Below are 19,314 nucleotides of genomic sequence, written 5' to 3' on the forward strand. Positions count from 1 at the left end.
CTTGTAAAGGCCATTATAATAGTTCCCCTGCTTGCGTATTATGTATATTTGATATTTGGAATTGTCTCGGAAACATCAATACTAATTGTATAATTTCCCTTTATTAAACTAACTTTTAAGTTAGTGCAAATCGCTCAGTTCCATTCTTTAGGCTGCACTCCGCTAACGCAGAGTGCATTCAAATAAAACTTATCAAATAGAGTTAATACTTACCTATTTAATAAGTTTATCACAACAATTAGGCTAAAAGCAACTCGCTACTGATTTTCCCAATTACCGGCCTAAACCCACTGAAGTCATACTTCCGGTTCAATGTCCGGTTATACAGGTTCCTCGTACCCAATTCATCTGTGCTTTGTTTTGCGGCCGTTCCACTGTATTGTGGATGGTTGGAAGCAAAAAGTTTGCGCGTTTGTCATAATACACTGTATGGCTACGAATTGCATAAATTATAACACAACCGTGGCTAAAATTGCATGTATTAAGTGACTATTTTGCAAACCGCAAGGCGGCGAGTTAAAGTGATCCTGTATATGAATATGAGACTACAATACAATACTGTTGTATATAAATTCGCTCCCGCTTACGCAAATGCCTACGACCATACCATGTTGAATGCACCGGTTCTCGTCCGATCACCGAAGTTAAGCAACATTGGGCCTGGTTAGTACTTGGATGGGTGACCGCTTGGGAACACCAGGTGTTGTAGGCTTTTTCTTTTGAGTATTCAAACCTCATAGAATACTTTTATTCGATATTTACACATTTTAGAGCCTCAAAAAGCCTCGGTGATCGAAAAAGTTAAGCCTCATCGAGCGCGGATACTTTTTTGGAAATCGGTAAAAACTTGTCCAAAATGGTTCGCGGTGCCAGATTTTTTTTATTTTATCCCAAATTATGGCTCAAGTGCAGCATGCCCACAAAAAATGAGCCAAATCGGACTAAAATTGACGATTTGGTGACCAAAACAAAGTTCGGTGATCGAAAAAGTTAAGCCTCATCGAGCGCGGATACTTTTTTGGAAATCGGTAAAAACTTGTCCAAACTGGTTCGCGGTGCCAGATTTTTTTATTTTATCCCAAACTATGGCTCAAGTGGAGCATGCCCACAAAAAATGAGCCAAATCGGACTAAAATTGACGATTTGGTGACCAAAACAAAGTTCGGTGATCGAAAAAGTTAAGCCTCATCGAGCGCGGATACTTTTTTGGAAATCGGTAAAAACTTGTCCAAAATGGTTCGCGGTGCCAGATTTTTTTATTTTATCCCAAATTATGGCTCAAGTGGAGCATGCCCACAAAAAATGAGCCAAATCGGACTAAAATTGACGATTTGGTGACCAAAACAAAGTTCGGTGATCGAAAAAGTTAAGCCTCATCGAGCGCGGATACTTTTTTGGAAATCGGTAAAAACTTGTCCAAAATGGTTCGCGGTGCCAGATTTTTTTATTTTATCCCAAATTATGGCTCAAGTGGAGCATGCCCACAGAAAATGAGCCAAATCGGACTAAAATTGACGATTTGGTGACCAATACAAAGTTCGGTGATCGAAAAAGTTAAGCCTCATCGAGCGCGGATACTTTTTTGGAAATCGGTAAAAACTTGTCCAAACTGGTTCGCGGTGCCAGATTTTTTTATTTTATCCCAAACTATGGCTCAAGTGGAGCATGCCCACAAAAAATGAGCCAAATCGGACTAAAATTGACGATTTGGTGACCAAAACAAAGTTCGGTGATCGAAAAAGTTAAGCCTCATCGAGCGCGGATACTTTTTTGGAAATCGGTAAAAACTTGTCCAAAATGGTTCGCGGTGCCAGATTTTTTTATTTTATCCCAAATTATGGCTCAAGTGGAGCATGCCCACAAAAAATGAGCCAAATCGGACTAAAATTGACGATTTGGTGACCAAAACAAAGTTCGGTGATCGAAAAAGTTAAGCCTCATCGAGCGCGGATACTTTTTTGGAAATCGGTAAAAACTTGTCCAAAATGGTTCGCGGTGCCAGATTTTTTTATTTTATCCCAAATTATGGCTCAAGTGGAGCATGCCCACAGAAAATGAGCCAAATCGGACTAAAATTGACGATTTGGTGACCAATACAAAGTTCGGTGATCGAAAAAGTTAAGCCTCATCGAGCGCGGATACTTTTTGTAAATGACAATTTCAGCAGTAACCATTGCTCCAAACACACCCCATATACTTGTAAAGGCCATTATAATAGTTCCCCTGCTTGCGTATTATGTATATTTGATATTTGGAATTGTCTCGGAAACATCAATACTAATTGTATAATTTCCCTTTATTAAACTAACTTTTAAGTTAGTGCAAATCGCTCAGTTCCATTCTTTAGGCTGCACTCCGCTAACGCAGAGTGCATTCAAATAAAACTTATCAAATAGAGTTAATACTTACCTATTTAATAAGTTTATCACAACAATTAGGCTAAAAGCAACTCGCTACTGATTTTCCCAATTACCGGCCTAAACCCACTGAAGTCATACTTCCGGTTCAATGTCCGGTTATACAGGTTCCTCGTACCCAATTCATCTGTGCTTTGTTTTGCGGCCGTTCCACTGTATTGTGGATGGTTGGAAGCAAAAAGTTTGCGCGTTTGTCATAATACACTGTATGGCTACGAATTGCATAAATTATAACACAACCGTGGCTAAAATTGCATGTATTAAGTGACTATTTTGCAAACCGCAAGGCGGCGAGTTAAAGTGATCCTGTATATGAATATGAGACTACAATACAATACTGTTGTATATAAATTCGCTCCCGCTTACGCAAATGCCTACGACCATACCATGTTGAATGCACCGGTTCTCGTCCGATCACCGAAGTTAAGCAACATTGGGCCTGGTTAGTACTTGGATGGGTGACCGCTTGGGAACACCAGGTGTTGTAGGCTTTTTCTTTTGAGTATTCAAACCTCATAGAATACTTTTATTCGATATTTACACATTTTAGAGCCTCAAAAAGCCTCGGTGATCGAAAAAGTTAAGCCTCATCGAGCGCGGATACTTTTTGTAAATGACAATTTCAGCAGTAACCATTGCTCCAAACACACCCCATATACTTGTAAAGGCCATTATAATAGTTCCCCTGCTTGCGTATTATGTTTATTTGATATTTGGAATTGTCTCGGAAACATCAATACTAATTGTATAATTTCCCTTTATTAAACTAACTTTTAAGTTAGTGCAAATCGCTCAGTTCCATTCTTTAGGCTGCACTCCGCTAACGCAGAGTGCATTCAAATAAAACTTATCAAATAGAGTTAATACTTACCTATTTAATAAGTTTATCACAACAATTAGGCTAAAAGCAACTCGCTACTGATTTTCCCAATTACCGGCCTAAACCCACTGAAGTCATACTTCCGGTTCAATGTCCGGTTATACAGGTTCCTCGTACCCAATTCATCTGTGCTTTGTTTTGCGGCCGTTCCACTGTATTGTGGATGGTTGGAAGCAAAAAGTTTGCGCGTTTGTCATAATACACTGTATGGCTACGAATTGCATAAATTATAACACAACCGTGGCTAAAATTGCATGTATTAAGTGACTATTTTGCAAACCGCAAGGCGGCGAGTTAAAGTGATCCTGTATATGAATATGAGACTACAATACAATACTGTTGTATATAAATTCGCTCCCGCTTACGCAAATGCCTACGACCATACCATGTTGAATGCACCGGTTCTCGTCCGATCACCGAAGTTAAGCAACATTGGGCCTGGTTAGTACTTGGATGGGTGACCGCTTGGGAACACCAGGTGTTGTAGGCTTTTTCTTTTGAGTATTCAAACCTCATAGAATACTTTTATTCGATATTTACACATTTTAGAGCCTCAAAAAGCCTCGGTGATCGAAAAAGTTAAGCCTCATCGAGCGCGGATACTTTTTTGGAAATCGGTAAAAACTTGTCCAAAATGGTTCGCGGTGCCAGTTTTTTTTATTTTATCCCAAATTATGGCTCAAGTGGAGCATGCCCACAAAAAATGAGCCAAATCGGACTAAAATTGACGATTTGGTGACCAAAACAAAGTTCGGTGATCGAAAAAGTTAAGCCTCATCGAGCGCGGATACTTTTTTGGAAATCGGTAAAAACTTGTCCAAAATGGTTCGCGGTGCCAGATTTTTTTATTTTATCCCAAATTATGGCTCAAGTGGAGCATGCCCACAAAAAATGAGCCAAATCGGACTAAAATTGACGATTTGGTGACCAAAACAAAGTTCGGTGATCGAAAAAGTTAAGCCTCATCGAGCGCGGATACTTTTTTGGAAATCGGTAAAAACTTGTCCAAAATGGTTCGCGGTGCCAGATTTTTTTATTTTATCCCAAATTATGGCTCAAGTGGAGCATGCCCACAGAAAATGAGCCAAATCGGACTAAAATTGACGATTTGGTGACCAATACAAAGTTCGGTGATCGAAAAAGTTAAGCCTCATCGAGCGCGGATACTTTTTGTAAATGACAATTTCAGCAGTAACCATTGCTCCAAACACACCCCATATACTTGTAAAGGCCATTATAATAGTTCCCCTGCTTGCGTATTATGTATATTTGATATTTGGAATTGTCTCGGAAACATCAATACTAATTGTATAATTTCCCTTTATTAAACTAACTTTTAAGTTAGTGCAAATCGCTCAGTTCCATTCTTTAGGCTGCACTCCGCTAACGCAGAGTGCATTCAAATAAAACTTATCAAATAGAGTTAATACTTACCTATTTAATAAGTTTATCACAACAATTAGGCTAAAAGCAACTCGCTACTGATTTTCCCAATTACCGGCCTAAACCCACTGAAGTCATACTTCCGGTTCAATGTCCGGTTATACAGGTTCCTCGTACCCAATTCATCTGTGCTTTGTTTTGCGGCCGTTCCACTGTATTGTGGATGGTTGGAAGCAAAAAGTTTGCGCGTTTGTCATAATACACTGTATGGCTACGAATTGCATAAATTATAACACAACCGTGGCTAAAATTGCATGTATTAAGTGACTATTTTGCAAACCGCAAGGCGGCGAGTTAAAGTGATCCTGTATATGAATATGAGACTACAATACAATACTGTTGTATATAAATTCGCTCCCGCTTACGCAAATGCCTACGACCATACCATGTTGAATGCACCGGTTCTCGTCCGATCACCGAAGTTAAGCAACATTTGGCCTGGTTAGTACTTGGATGGGTGACCGCTTGGGAACACCAGGTGTTGTAGGCTTTTTCTTTTGAGTATTCAAACCTCATAGAATACTTTTATTCGATATTTACACATTTTAGAGCCTCAAAAAGCCTCGGTGATCGAAAAAGTTAAGCCTCATCGAGCGCGGATACTTTTTTGGAAATCGGTAAAAACTTGTCCAAAATGGTTCGCAGTGCCAGATTTTTTTATTTTATCTCAAATTATGGCTCAAGTGGAGCATGCCAACAAAAAATGAGCCAAATTGGACTAAAATTGACGATTTGGTGACCAAAACAAAGTTCGGTGATCGAAAAAGTTAAGCCTCATCGAGCGCGGATACTTTTTTGGAAATCGGTAAAAACTTGTCCAAAATGGTTCGCGGTGCCAGATTTTTTTCTTTTATCCCAAATTATGGCTCAAGTGGAGCATGCCCACAAAAAATGAGCCAAATCGGACTAAAATTGACGATTTGGTGACCAAAACAAAGTTCGGTGATCGAAAAAGTTAAGCCTCATCGAGCGCGGATACTTTTTTGGAAATCGGTAAAAACTTGTCCAAAATGGTTCGCGGTGCCAGATTTTTTTATTTTATCCCAAATTATGGCTCAAGTGGAGCATGCCCACAAAAAATGAGCCAAATCGGACTAAAATTGACGATTTGGTGACCAATACAAAGTTCGGTGATCGAAAAAGTTAAGCCTCATCGAGCGCGGATACTTTTTGTAAATGACAATTTCAGCAGTAACCATTGCTCCAAACACACCCCATATACTTGTAAAGGCCATTATAATAGTTCCCCTGCTTGCGTATTATGTATATTTGATATTTGGAACTGTCTCGGAAACATCAATACTAATTGTATAATTTCCCTTCATTAAACTAACTTTTAAGTTAGTGCAAATCGCTCAGTTCCATTCTTTAGGCTGCACTCCGCTAACGCAGAGTGCATTCAAATAAAACTTATCAAATAGAGTTAATACTTACCTATTTAATAAGTTTATCACAACAATTAGGCTAAAAGCAACTCGCTACTGATTTTCCCAATTACCGGCCTAAACCCACTGAAGTCATACTTCCGGTTCAATGTCCGGTTATACAGGTTCCTCGTACCCAATTCATCTGTGCTTTGTTTTGCGGCCGTTCCACTGTATTGTGGATGGTTGGAAGCAAAAAGTTTGCGCGTTTGTCATAATACACTGTATGGCTACGAATTGCATAAATGATAACACAACCGTGGCTAAAATTGCATGTATTAAGTGACTATTTTGCAAACCGCAAGGCGGCGAGTTAAAGTGATCCTGTATATGAATATGAGACTACAATACAATACTGTTGTATATAAATTCGCTCCCGCTTACGCAAATGCCTACGACCATACGATGTTGAATGCACCGGTTCTCGTCCGATCACCGAAGTTAAGCAACATTGGGCCTGGTTAGTACTTGGATGGGTGACCGCTTGGGAACACCAGATGTTGTAGGCTTTTTCTTTTGAGTATTCAAACCTCATAGAATACTTTTATTCGATATTTACACATTTTAGAGCCTCAAAAAGCCTCGGTGATCGAAAAAGTTAAGCCTCATCGAGCGCGGATACTTTTTTGGAAATCGGTAAAAACTTGTCCAAAATGGTTCGCGGTGCCAGTTTTTTTTATTTTATCCCAAACTATGGCTCAAGTGGAGCATGCCCACAAAAAATGAGCCAAATCGGACTAAAATTGACGATTTGGTGACCAAATCAAAGTTCGGTGATCGAAAAAGTTAAGCCTCATCGAGCGCGGATACTTTTTTGGAAATCGGTAAAAACTTGTCCAAAATGGTTCGCGGTGCCAGATTTTTTTATTTTATCCCAAATTATGGCTCAAGTGGAGCATGCCCACAAAAAATGAGCCAAATCGGACTAAAATTGACGATTTGGTGACCAAAACAAAGTTCGGTGATCGAAAAAGTTAAGCCTCATCGAGCGCGGATACTTTTTTGGAAATCGGTAAAAACTTGTCCAAAATGGTTCGCGGTGCCAGATTTTTTTATTTTATCCCAAATTATGGCTCAAGTGGAGCATGCCCACAAAAAATGAGCCAAATCGGACTAAAATTGACGATTTGGTGACCAATACAAAGTTCGGTGATCGAAAAAGTTAAGCCTCATCGAGCGCGGATACTTTTTGTAAATGACAATTTCAGCAGTAACCATTGCTCCAAACACACCCCATATACTTGTAAAGGCTATTATAATAGTTCCCCTGCTTGCGTATTATGTATATTTGATATTTGGAATTGTCTCGGAAACATCAATACTAATTGTATAATTTCCCTTTATTAAACTAAATTTTAAGTTCCATTCTTTAGGCTGCACTCCGCTAACGCAGAGTGCATTCAAATAAAACTTATCAAATAGAGTTAATACTTACCTATTTAATAAGTTTATCACAACAATTAGGCTTTTAAATAATAAATTCAGATGCTATTATTTACAGTTGTTATTTACAATGATGTTGAAATAATTCAGCAGGTTTCATTGATGAATCGTTACAGTTGGTATTTACAAGGAAAATTTATCAGATTTCATTGTTGAAGCTTTACAAATTAAGTACAAAATTCAAATAGTTTTTTGTTTGTTCAGGGGTTTCTTGCCAGGATCCATTTAGAACACTTGCCGTAAATCTAAGAGTTTCAACTTTCATATTTACAAAGACGTCGCGCCAACTATTCAGCCTTAGGGTACTTCTCGCTCCAGATAATTGTTCGCATTTGAGAACTAAATGTTCCGATGTTTCAAACTCTTTTTCGCAATAGCTGCAAATTGGTGACTCTGAAAAATTTTTCATCCATCTAATCTGTTTGTCAACAAGACAATTGAAGGCAAGGCGATATAAAAGATTTTGTTGTTGTGGCAAAAGTTTGTAAAATTTCCAGATATTTTTGCTAAAGAGAGTTAATTCTTTCGTTGAACAATTGTACTTTATGACGGATTTGTTTAAGCGGTCCTCGATAAAACTTGTTGGAAAAACTTGAGCAATGATATACCAGTAAATCTCACTTGTTCTTAAGGCTTTCTCAAGTCTCAGGGAAGTTTCGATGTTGTTCTTAAACAGAAGGATACTGTTGTCAGTTTGAGAGACTTTGAGCTTTAAAGATTTTAACAAAATTGTTAAGTCATTTGGAAAGGAAACATCGTTCTCGTTTGATGAGTTAATTTCGTCTATCAGTTTTGCTGAGATTATTTTTGATGTAATATGTGGAAGAGAGATACCGCCCACAGCAACAGATTGGTAAAGAACTTCACTGCTAATTTCCATTTTGTCACCAGTTTTTTGTAGATTGTTGATGAGTTTTTGAACATTCGTCAGAATATTTACTGTTGTGTCCGTGTGTCTTGAATAATACAGGAACTTTGGAAGGATAAAAGTTTCAATGATTTGTCTCTTGGCTTTTAAAGTTTTCGATCGAGAAATGAAGCGCATGTAAATGGCAATTTGTGTTTTGATGAGATCAAGTAAGTTTGTTGATGATTTATCAGTAAAGAATTTAATGCCCAGGATTTTTGTTACACGTACAGTTTTATAGAAAGCTATGTCTCTCGTTGACAGGATCTCACTCTTTTTGACGTTGATTTCTAGTTGAGTGCAATCGCAAAAATCTTTGACAGTGTCAAATAGTCCTTCAATCGATGATATGCGTATTGAGCAAGTAATGTCGTCTGCATAAGCCACTGTTTTTGAGCTGGTGAATCCTTTAATATGTGGTGAGTTGTCTATACAGCAAAGCAAGGGCTCAACAGCAAGTATGAAAAGTAAAGCTGAAAGGGGACAACCTTGCCTAACTCCGCGTTGTAGTACAATTGTTTTGGAAAGGTAGCCATTGATTTCAATAATTGCTTTTGTTTCATTGTAAACTGTTCTGATGGCAGATTTTGTGTATTGGTCAATGCCAATTTTATCGAGAAGGGCGAAGATGTAATCTCTGTCTACTTTGTCAAAAGCTTTTGAAAAATCCAGATTCACAAGGCATTTGCTGTTATTTAGTTGCTTATGGGCTTTTCGAACTTTATTTAATGCTATATGGATTTGTCTTTTGCTCAAGTATGCATGCTGATGTTGGCCTATTATGTCTTCAAGATCTATTATGATTCTGGCAGATAGAATGTGTGATAGAATTTTGAGGTCAGTGTTCAGCAAGCTTATAGGTCTAAATTCATCAACAGTTCTCGGATTATCAGTTTTAGGCAGAAGTTTTAAGATTGCAATATTTTGGCTTTCAGGGACTTTTTCAGTTCGAACAATATTGTTGAAAACGCTTTGTAGCAATGGGGCCATTTCTCTCTTAAAAATCTTGTAAAAGTTTGAGGTTATTCCATCCGAACCCGGTGAGCTCTTTGCATTGAGTTTGTGAATTGCTTTCAATACTTCATCTATGGTGATTTCATTTACATCATTTGTTGCTTCGTTTTTGCGCTCGTTCAAATGGTCAAGAAAAATCTCAAAAGAGCCTTTTTTCTTGCTTTTGTAAAGCTGTGAAAAATGGTTTTCAAAGACTTTGATGATTTCTTCCTGATTTGTTGTAACACTTGCACCAACCCTAAGTGAAGTAATATTGTTCGTGTTGTTTTTTTGCTTTGCCCAAGTTTTCAAGTCTTTCGCGTTTCCAAGTTCGCATGATTGGGTCAGTTTCTTGAAGTGGATGAACTGATCTTTTTGTTTGTTGTTGTCATACGCATTTATTTTCGAGACTGTATCATTATATCGTTTTAAAATTTTTTCATTGGAGTCATGATTTTGTATTTGTTCTCTCAGCCTTTTCTCTTCGGCCAGGATGTTTTTCATTTGCGAGCTTAAGATTTTTGATTTATTTATAGCTAAGGCTTGGCAGACATCACGTATGTGGCACTTCAGCTCTTCATAACTTTCATGTGTCAAACAGTTCGTTCCAAATGCTTCTATTTCTGTTTTGATGTACTCTTTGTTTGGAAACAAAATAGCATCATTCATTTTCCAAAAGCTTTGGCCTCGTTCTTTTTCTTCGCTTTTGTTGCTTAGTTCTAACAGCATGTGATCTGAGAAATTGCTCCGATGTACTTTCATTTCGCTGTACTGGGTTTGGTTTGTAAAAAAATAGTCTATTCGTGAAAAAGACGATGTTCTTTTGTCATAGTGTGTGAAATCAAGTACGTCCAGTTCTACCGCTGCATCAAATAGTAGAGCATGCTCTGTAACCGTTTGGAGCTTTACAAATCGCTTAACTCTATCGTCTACGCTTCGAAGAGCAGTTGATGTGTTTCGCGAATCATGACTGAAAGCATTAAAATCCCCTGCTAAAACAATAGATCGTTCCGTGTTGAGTTTCGAGAGATTTGAGCTTAATTGCTTCAACTTTTCACAATAGGAGCTTGTATTCAGATATACATTGAATACAGTTAGATTGAGTTCCGTAAAATTAATTCCAGAGTGATCTCGTGATTGCAGTGTTTGATTATCAGTTTTTAGTTCTTCACTCCAAACTGTAACTAAACCTCCACTGCAGTTTATTGCAGGCACTAGATGATAGCGTAATTTGTATTGCTCAAGAACTGTTTCGTGTGAACGAGATAGAGCTGGAATTTTCGATTCTTGGATACACAAAATGAATAAAGTTCCGCTAGCTAATTTGTAGCATTTTTCGATTATTGCGAAGAATTTTTTCGGGCTCTTAAGGCCACATGAATTCAAACAGAAAACTTTGTGCTCAATCATTTTTGTTTTGTTCGAACTGATTTTTCTTCTTAATCCACTGATCGTTCAAGAAGTGTTTTGCGATTTGCGCGTTTTGTTGTTTTTGTGCTTCACTAAGTGGCCTTTTGGCGCCTGGTCTGTACTGTTTGAGAACAGCACTATTATCAAGCTCTAAAGATTGAAACTTCTCTGTATTGGGATAGGCGGAATCATTACATTCAGCGTTTTGTATGTTGGTTCAGGTTTTGTCAGCGTTTTCTGTTTCTTGTTCTATGACTAGCATTTTCTGTTGTGCCACTACAAATTTCTTCTGTATAAGTTTCTTCCACTTCCTCTTCATCTATGGTCAAGTTGCAAGAGGAGGTGTCACTGATTATTTCAGTTTCGGGAACTTTATGAAAATTTGTTGGTTTTTGCTTTTCAGCACGATTATTCTTTGTTTCTTTGTTTATGTTTTGCACATTTTTGATTCTTTGTAGCTGGTTTTGCCATAAGTAGCACCAATCTTTATGGTGTCCCCGATACTGTAGTTTGCTTTCTTCACAGTAACTGCAGTTATGTAATGAGGGAGCATGGAACTTGATCTCTAAGCTGTTCCATTCTTTGAATTCTGCGATCCGATTTTCATATGACCAAGTTTTTAATCTTTCCTCTTCAGTTGCGTTTTTCACTGTCACACTCAGTGTTGCATAACCATTGAAGATGAGATCGCCTCCTATGTTGTCTTCCATCCGAATAATTGCGGGGCTATGTTCTATTCCCTCTGGAAGATCTATTAGTTTCAGGGCTTCAGTGTCTGTGCAAACATAAGGGAGATTACTGAATTTGATATTGTATCTTCTAGGATAGAATGATTTTTCTGTGTTGAGGAAATGTTTGCCCATAGGAAAAACGGTTTTGCCTAGTAAATTTAGGCCTCTGGATCTAATCGAATGGTATTGCTTTTTGACAGTTGGTGGTGAAACAACAGTCAGCGAATGAAGTCTTTTGTCTCTTATGTATGCGAATGTTTTGCTGATAGTTATTTGATTTCGTGCTTCTTGCGGGAATTCGTGCAGAATTGATTTAGCACACTGAAGATAGGCGTTGTTCAAAGAATCTGTGTTTGAAATAATTGATTTCGTAAAAGGAGGAATAATTTGCATGATCTGGAATTCGCTTGAGTTGGTTTCTTTCGACAAGCCTTTTTGAGTGATTGAAGAATACATATTTTGGTTTTCGCTGGGAGTAGGCGTAATCAACGAGGGGATAGTGTTCTCCCCCATAGGGGAAAACTTAATTGTTTGAAGACGAAGACTTATGAAAAGTAGATTGTGACAAACGAAAGGTTTCTCAAATAAAAATTAGTGTTTTGGAAAACTCAGAAGTTAACTTAATAAGAACTCTAAGCGCTCTACAGTAAAGGAGAGAGCAACTTAAAAAGAGGAACTTAAAAAGCTAAAGCTAAGGAGGAAAGGGATTTAAAAGAAATTTTGAAGAGTAAAATTAGGAGAAAAAGGTAAAAGAAAAGCCAGGATTTTAAATCTTAGTGAAAAAGCAGCTTTTAGTGAAAAATCTCTTTTTATAAAAGACTCACTCCCAAAGGACTTTCCTGCACAAAGTGGAGTACTTGCTTGTGGCTTTCCTATCACACTTTGAGGTACTGATCCGAAAGTGACATTAATAGCGGTTTAATCATCATGGACAACAATTAGGCTAAAAGCAACTCGCTACTGATTTTCCCAATTACCGGCCTAAACCCACTGAAGTCATACTTCCGGTTCAATGTCCGGTTATACAGGTTCCTCGTACCCAATTCATCTGTGCCTTGTTTTGCGGCCGTTCCACTGTATTGTGGATGGTTGGAAGCAAAAAGTTTGCGCGTTTGTCATAATACACTGTATGGCTACGAATTGCATAAATTATAACACAACCGTGGCTAAAATTGCATGTATTAAGTGACTATTTTGCAAACCGCAAGGCGGCGAGTTAAAGTGATCCTGTATATGAATATGAGACTACAATACAATACTGTTGTATATAAATTCGCTCCCGCTTACGCAAATGCCTACGACCATACCATGTTGAATGCACCGGTTCTCGTCCGATCACCGAAGTTAAGCAACATTGGGCCTGGTTAGTACTTGGATGGGTGACCGCTTGGGAACACCAGGTGTTGTAGGCTTTTTCTTTTGAGTATTCAAACCTCATAGAATACTTTTATTCGATATTTACACATTTTAGAGCCTCAAAAAGCCTCGGTGATCGAAAAAGTTAAGCCTCATCGAGCGCGGATACTTTTTTGTAAATCGGTAAAAACTTGTCCAAAATGGTTCGCGGTGCCAGATTTTTTTATTTTATCCCAAACTATGGCTCAAGTGGAGCATGCCCACAAAAAATGAGCCAAATCGGACTAAAATTGACGATTTGGTGACCAAAACAATGTTCAGTGATCGAAAAAGTTAAGCCTCATCGAGCGCGGATACTTTTTTGGAAATCGGTAAAAACTTGTCGAAAATGGTTCGCGGTGCCAGATTTTTTTATTTTATCCCAAATTATGGCTCAAGTGTAGCATGCCCACAAAAAATGAGCCAAATCGGACTAAAATTGACGATTTGGTGACCAATACAAAGTTCGGTGATCGAAAAAGTTAAGCCTCATCGAGCGCGGATACTTTTTGTAAATGACAATTTCAGCAGAAACCATTGCTCCAAACACACCCCATATACTTGTAAAGGCCATTATAATAGTTCCCCTGCTTGCGTATTATGTATATTTGATATTTGGAATTGTCTCGGAAACATCAATACTAATTGTATAATTTCCCTTTATTAAACTAACTTTTCAGTTAGTGCAAATCGCTCAGTTCCATTCTTTAGGCTGCACTCCGCTAACGCAGAGTGCATTCAAATAAAACTTATCAAATAGAGTTAATACTTACCTATTTAATAAGTTTATCACAACAATTAGGCTAAAAGCAACTCGCTACTGATTTTCCCAATTACCGGCCTAAACCCACTGAAGTCATACTTCCGGTTCAATGTCCGGTTATACAGGTTCCTCGTACCCAATTCATCTGTGCTTTGTTTTGCGGCCGTTCCACTTTATTGTGGATGGTTGGAAGCAAAAAGTTTGCGCGTTTGTCATAATACACTGTATGGCTACGAATTGCATAAATTATAACACAACCGTGGCTAAAATTGCATGTATTAAGTGACTATTTTGCAAACCGCAAGGCGGCAAGTTAAAGTGATCCTGTATATGAATATGAGACTACAATACAATACTGTTGTATATAAATTCGCTCCCGCTTACGCAAATGCCTACGACCATACCATGTTGAATGCACCGGTTCTCGTCCGATCACCGAAGTTAAGCAACATTGGGCCTGGTTAGTACTTGGATGGGTGACCGCTTGGGAACACCAGGTGTTGTAGGCTTTTTCTTTTGAGTATTCAAACCTCATAGAATACTTTTATTCGATATTTACACATTTTAGAGCCTCAAAAAGCCTCGGTGATCGAAAAAGTTAAGCCTCATCGAGCGCGGATACTTTTTTGGAAATCGGTAAAAATTTGTCCAAAATGGTTCGCGGTGCCAGATTTTTTTTATTTTATCCCAAACTATGGCTCAAGTGGAGCATGCCCACAAAAAATGAGCCAAATCGGACTAAAATTGACGATTTGGTGACCAAAACAAAGTTCGGTGATCGAAAAAGTTAAGCCTCATCGAGCGCGGATACTTTTTTGGAAATCGGTAAAAACTTGTCCAAAATGGTTCGCGGTGCCAGATTTTTTTATTTTATCCCAAATTATGGCTCAAGTGGAGCATGCCCACAAAAAATGAGCTAAATCGGACTAAAATTGACGATTTGGTGACCAATACAAAGTTCGGTGATCGAAAAAGTTAAGCCTCATCGAGCGCGGATACTTTTTGTAAATGACAATTTCAGCAGTAACCATTGCTCCAAACACACCCCATATACTTGTAAAGGCCATTATAATAGTTCCCCTGCTTGCGTATTATGTATATTTGATATTTGGAATTGTCTCGGAAACATCAATACTAATTGTATAATTTCCCTTTATTAAACTAACTTTTAAGTTAGTGCAAATCGCTCGGTTCCATTCTTTAGGCTGCACTCCGCTAACGCAGAGTGCATTCAAATAAAACTTATCAAATAGAGTTAATACTTACCTATTTAATAAGTTTATCACAACAATTAGGCTAAAAGCAACTCGCTACTGATTTTCCCAATTACCGGCCTAAACCCACTGAAGTCATACTTCCGGTTCAATGTCCGGTTATACAGGTTCCTCGTACCCAATTCATCTGTGCTTTGTTTTGCGGCCGTTCCACTGTATTGTGGATGGTTGGAAGCAAAAAGTTTGCGCGTTTGTCATAATACACTGTATGGCTACGAATTGCATAAATTATAACACAACCGTGGCTAAAATTGCATGTATTAAGTGACTATTTTGCAAACCGCAAGGCGGCGAGTTACAGTGATCCTGTATATGAATATGAGACTACAATACAATACTGTTGTATATAAATTCGCTCCCGCTTACGCAAATGCCTACGACCATACCATGTTGAATGCACCGGTTCTCGTCCGATCACCGAAGTTAAGCAACATTGGGCCTGGTTAGTACTTGGATGGGTGACCGCTTGGGAACACCAGGTGTTGTAGGCTTTTTCTTTTGAGTATTCAAACCTCATAGAATACTTTTATTCGATATTTACACATTTTAGAGCCTCAAAAAGCCTCGGTGATCGAAAAAGTTAAGCCTCATCGAGCGCGGATACTTTTTTGGAAATCGGTAAAAACTTGTCCAAAATGGTTCGCGGTGCCAGTTTTTTTCATTTTATCCCAAACTATGGCTCAAGTGGAGCATGCCCACAAAAAATGAGCCTAATCGGACTAAAATTGACGATTTGGTGACCAATACAAAGTTCGGTGATCGAAAAAGTTAAGCCTCATCGAGCGCGGATACTTTTTTGGAAATCGGTAAAAACTTGTCCAAAATGGTTCGCGGTGCCAGATTTTTTTATTTTATCACAAACTATGACTCAAGTGGAGCATGCCCACAAAAAATGAGCCAAATCGGACTAAAATTGACGATTTGGTGACCAAAACAACGTTCGGTGATCGAAAAAGTTAAGCCTCATCGAGCGCGGATACTTTTTTGGAAATCGGTAAAAACTTGTCCAAAATGGTTCGCGGTGCCAGATTTTTTTATTTTATCCCAAACTATGGCTCATGTGGAGCATGCCCACAAAAAATGAGCCAAATCGGACTAAAATTGACGATTTGGTGACCAATACAAAGTTCGGTGATCGAAAAAGTTAAGCCTCATCGAGCGCGGATACTTTTTTGGAAATCGGTAAAAACTTGTCCAAAATGGTTGGCGGTGCCAGATTTTTTTATTTTATCCCAAATTATGGCTCAAGTGGAGCATGCCCACAAAAAATGAGCCAGATCGGACTAAAATTGACGATTTGGTGACCAAAACAAAGTTCGGTGATCGAAAAAGTTAAGCCTCATCGAGCGCGGATACTTTTTTGGAAATCGGTAAAAACTTGTCCAAAATGGTTCGCGGTGCCAGATTTTTTTTTTTTATCCCAAACTATGGCTCAAGTGGAGCATGCCCACAAAAAATGAGCCAAACCGGACTAAAATTGACGATTTGGTGACTAAAACAAAGTTCGGTGATCGAAAAAGTTAAGCCTCATCGAGCGCGGATACTTTTTTGGAAATCGGTAAAAACTTGTCCAAAATGGTTCGCGGTGCCAGATTTTTTTATTTTATCCCAAACTATGGCTCAAGTGGAGCATGCCCACAAAAAATGAGCCAAATCGGACTAAAATTGACGATTTGGTGACCAAAACAAAGTTCGGTGATCGAAAAAGTTAAGCCTCATCGAGCGCGGATACTTTTTTGGAAATTGGTAAAAACTTGTCCAAAATGGTTCGCGGTGCCAGTTTTTTTCATTTTATCCCAAACTATGGCTCAAGTGGAGCATGCCCACAAAAAATGAGCCTAATCGGACTAAAATTGACGATTTGGTGACCAATACAAAGTTCGGTGATCGAAAAAGTTAAGCCTCATCGAGCGCGGATACTTTTTTGGAAATCGGTAAAAACTTGTCCAAAATGGTTCGCGGTGCCAGATTTTTTTATTTTATCACAAACTATGACTCAAGTGGAGCATGCCCACAAAAAATGAGCCAAATCGGACTAAAATTGACGATTTGGTGACCAAAACAATGTTCGGTGATCGAAAAAGTTAAGCCTCATCGAGCGCGGATACTTTTTTGGAAATCGGTAAAAACTTGTCCAAAATGGTTCGCGGTGCCAGATTTTTTTATTTTATCCCAAACTATGGCTCATGTGGAGCATGCCCACAAAAAATGAGCCAAATCGGACTAAAATTGACGATTTGGTGACCAATACAAAGTTCGGTGATCGAAAAAGTTAAGAATCATCGAGCGCGGATACTTTTTTGGAAATCGGTAAAAACTTGTCCAAAATGGTTGGCGGTGCCAGATTTTTTTATTTTATCCCAAACTATGGCTCAAGTGGAGCATGCCCACAAAAAATGAGCCAGATCGGACTAAAATTGACGATTTGGTGACCAAAACAAAGTTCGGTGATCGAAAAAGTTAAGCCTCATCGAGCGCGGATACTTTTTTGGAAATCGGTAAAAACTTGTCCAAAATGGTTCGCGGTGCCAGATTTTTTTATTTTATCCCAAACTATGGCTCAAGTGGAGCATGCCCACAAAAAAAAATCGGACTAAAATGAGCTAAATCGGACTAAAATTGACGATTTGGTGACCAAAACAAAGTTCGGTGATCGAAAAAGTTAAGCCTCATCGAGCGCGGATACTTTTTTGGAAATTGGTAAAAACTTGTCCAAAATGGTTCGCGGTGCCAGATTTTTTTATTTTATCCCAAATTATGGCTCAAGTGGAGCATGCCCACAAAAAATGAGCCAAATCGGACTAAAATTGACGATTTGGTGACTAAAACAAAGTTCGGTGATCGAAAAAGTTAAGCCTCATCGAGCGCGGATACTTTTTTGGAAATCGGTAAAAACTTGTCCAAAATGGTTCGCGGTGCCAGATTTTTTTATTTTATCCCAAATTATGGCTCAAGTGGAGCATGCCCACAAAAAAAAATCGGACTAAAATGAGCTAAATCGGACTAAAATTGACGATTTGGTGACCAAAACAAAGTTCGGTGATCGAAAAAGTTAAGCCTCATCGAGCGCGGATACTTTTTTGGAAATTGGTAAAAACTTGTCCAAAATGGTTCGCGGTGCCAGATTTTTTTATTTTATCCCAAATTATGGCTCAAGTGGAGCATGCCCACAAAAAATGAGCCAAATCGGACTAAAATTGACGATTTGGTGACCAAAACAAAGTTCGGTGATCGAAAAAGTTAAGCCTCATCGAGCGCGGATACTTTTTTGGAAATTGGTAAAAACTTGTCCAAAATGGTTCGCGGTGCCAGATTTTTTTATTTTATCCCAAACTATGGCTCAAGTGGAGCATGCGCACAAAAAATGAGCCAAATCGGACTAAAATTGACGATTTGGTGACCAAAACAAAGTTCGGTGATCGAAAAAGTTAAGCCTCATCGAGCGCGGATACTTTTTTGGAAATCGGTAAAAATTTGTCCAAAATGGTTCGCGGTGCCAGATTTTTTTTATTTTATCCCAAACTATGGCTCAAGTGGAGCATGCCCACCAAAAATGAGCCAAATCGGACTAAAATTGACGATTTGGTGACCAAAACAAAGTTCGGTGATCGAAAAAGTTAAGCCTCATCGAGCGCGGATACTTTTTTGGAAATCGGTAAAAATTTGTCCAAAATGGTTCGCGGTGCCAGATTTTTTTTATTTTATCCCAAACTATGGCTCAAGTGGAGCATGCCCACAAAAAATGAGCCAAATCGGACTAAAATTGACGATTTGGTGACCAAAACAAAGTTCGGTGATCGAAAAAGTTAAGCCTCATCGAGCGCGGATACTTTTTTGGAAATCGGTAAAAACTTGTCCAAAATTGTTCGCGGTGCCAGATTTTTTTAATTTATCCCAAACTATGGCTCAAGTGGAGCATGCCCACAAAAAATGAGCCAAACCGGACCCAAATTGACGATTTGGTGACTAAAACAAAGTTCGGTGATCGAAAAAGTTAAGCCTCATCGAGCGCGGATACTTTTTTGGAAATCGGTAAAAACTTGTCCAAAATGGTTCGCGGTGCCAGATTTTTTTATTTTATCCCAAACTATGGCTCAAGTGGAGCATGCCCACAAAAAATGAGCCAAATCGGACTAAAATTGACGATTTGGTGACCAAAACAAAGTTCGGTGATCGAAAAAGTTAAGCCTCATCGAGCGCGGATACTTTTTTGGAAATTGGTAAAAACTTGTCC

The 19,314-nt window shown here is 38.6% G+C and overlaps 8 non-coding genes across 8 annotated transcripts; all 8 read left to right on the top strand.

Moving 5' to 3' along the window:
* Positions 1-593: 593 nt before the first annotated feature.
* On the top strand, positions 594-712 carry LOC142347311 (5S ribosomal RNA). Its single transcript, XR_012760310.1, has one exon. It is a non-coding gene; the product is annotated as a 5S ribosomal RNA (ribosomal RNA).
* A 2,077-nt stretch (positions 713-2,789) lies between these two features.
* Positions 2,790-2,908, top strand: LOC142347312 (5S ribosomal RNA). The gene has a single exon (XR_012760311.1). It is a non-coding gene; the product is annotated as a 5S ribosomal RNA (ribosomal RNA).
* Positions 2,909-3,668: 760 nt separating this feature from the next.
* Positions 3,669-3,787, top strand: LOC142347315 (5S ribosomal RNA). The gene has a single exon (XR_012760312.1). It is a non-coding gene; the product is annotated as a 5S ribosomal RNA (ribosomal RNA).
* Positions 3,788-5,111: 1,324 nt separating this feature from the next.
* LOC142347138 (5S ribosomal RNA) lies at positions 5,112-5,230 on the top strand. Its single transcript, XR_012760158.1, has one exon. It is a non-coding gene; the product is annotated as a 5S ribosomal RNA (ribosomal RNA).
* Positions 5,231-6,554: 1,324 nt separating this feature from the next.
* LOC142347245 (5S ribosomal RNA) lies at positions 6,555-6,673 on the top strand. Its single transcript, XR_012760258.1, has one exon. It is a non-coding gene; the product is annotated as a 5S ribosomal RNA (ribosomal RNA).
* Positions 6,674-12,941: 6,268 nt separating this feature from the next.
* LOC142347316 (5S ribosomal RNA) lies at positions 12,942-13,060 on the top strand. The gene has a single exon (XR_012760313.1). It is a non-coding gene; the product is annotated as a 5S ribosomal RNA (ribosomal RNA).
* A 1,136-nt stretch (positions 13,061-14,196) lies between these two features.
* On the top strand, positions 14,197-14,315 carry LOC142347318 (5S ribosomal RNA). Its single transcript, XR_012760315.1, has one exon. It is a non-coding gene; the product is annotated as a 5S ribosomal RNA (ribosomal RNA).
* A 1,137-nt stretch (positions 14,316-15,452) lies between these two features.
* Positions 15,453-15,571, top strand: LOC142347319 (5S ribosomal RNA). The gene has a single exon (XR_012760316.1). It is a non-coding gene; the product is annotated as a 5S ribosomal RNA (ribosomal RNA).
* The last annotated feature ends 3,743 nt before the right edge of the window (positions 15,572-19,314 follow it).

The sequence above is a fragment of the Convolutriloba macropyga genome, chromosome 9 (genome assembly GCF_964194025.1).
Source record: "Convolutriloba macropyga chromosome 9, txConMacr16.3, whole genome shotgun sequence".
Taxonomy (NCBI): domain Eukaryota; kingdom Metazoa; phylum Xenacoelomorpha; order Acoela; family Convolutidae; genus Convolutriloba; species Convolutriloba macropyga.